The 1,019-nt window shown below is 40.1% G+C and overlaps 1 protein-coding gene across 1 annotated transcript in view; it reads right to left on the bottom strand.

The window, feature by feature from the left end:
• The window catches only part of LOC106872651 (acid phosphatase type 7), a 39,134-nt gene that overhangs the window by 16,323 nt on the left and 21,792 nt on the right, over positions 1–1,019 (bottom strand). The window lies entirely within an intron of this gene.

Below are 1,019 nucleotides of genomic sequence, written 5' to 3' on the forward strand. Positions count from 1 at the left end.
ATCGTGTTGGTCATGATGATGATGCTGGATAGTAGTAGTAGACTCTTGTTGCTGATGTGGCGACGGCGGAGGTCATCGTGGCTGGACGAAGCTGCTGAAGTGGTCACTGGCTGCTGCTGCTGTCGTGTGGTACACGGAACAGTTCTCAAAGAGAAACTGGACCGAGACAAATTATTGGGTATGAGTTAAAGCTATTTATAACAAACTATGGGCTCCCGATGGCTTCAGAATTTTACTCTATCACGTGACCTTATTAGGGGCCGTGATTGGTCAGTTTGCGTTCTGGCGGGAAAGGTTTGAAGAAGTTGCCGATTCGAATAATGATCAGTCACGTGATGTCAAGGAATGGGTTCTCTACTACGCTCGCATTTATTTATATTTAAATGAGAAGAATGGCGATAGCAGTTTTGTGTCTAATGGCGATAGGTAGTTTCACTACATATCCATTACAGCTGATCTTGCCAATCAGTTTCACACTTGGGATTTAATGGAGTATTAGGTAAACCTGTACTCCGATTATGTAAACCAGCACCCTTCAGAGGTAGCCATTTTCGAATGAAATATGGCGACTGCTCTCTATTGTGGGTGGTGAAAAGACATATGCGGTTTGTGGTTGCTGTGAAAGAGACAACGTAAAAAATCGAGCAGGAGTTAAGTTAAGAGTTATGTCTGTTCGTATCAAAAACATCTTCTTTGGGGGATGTTTTGTTGCAAGTCGGTGAGAGTTTCTAGAAGAGTGTTTATGGGAAATGCGTTATCTTTAAGGTTGATGTTCCACAAGAACACCAATCTTAAAGATACAACAATAGAGAGCGGTCACCATGCTTCATTTCATAATGGCTACCTCTGAAGAGCTTAGGGTTACATAATCAGGCTGTTACCTAACATTTCGTTGAATCCTTAGTGTGAAACCAATTGGTAAGATCAGCCATAATGGATGTATAATACTGTACACTTCAATTAATTTATATATATATATATATATATATATATATATATATACATACATACAGAGAGAG

The sequence above is a fragment of the Octopus bimaculoides genome, chromosome 17 (genome assembly GCF_001194135.2).
Source record: "Octopus bimaculoides isolate UCB-OBI-ISO-001 chromosome 17, ASM119413v2, whole genome shotgun sequence".
In the NCBI taxonomy this organism is placed as follows: domain Eukaryota; kingdom Metazoa; phylum Mollusca; class Cephalopoda; order Octopoda; family Octopodidae; genus Octopus; species Octopus bimaculoides.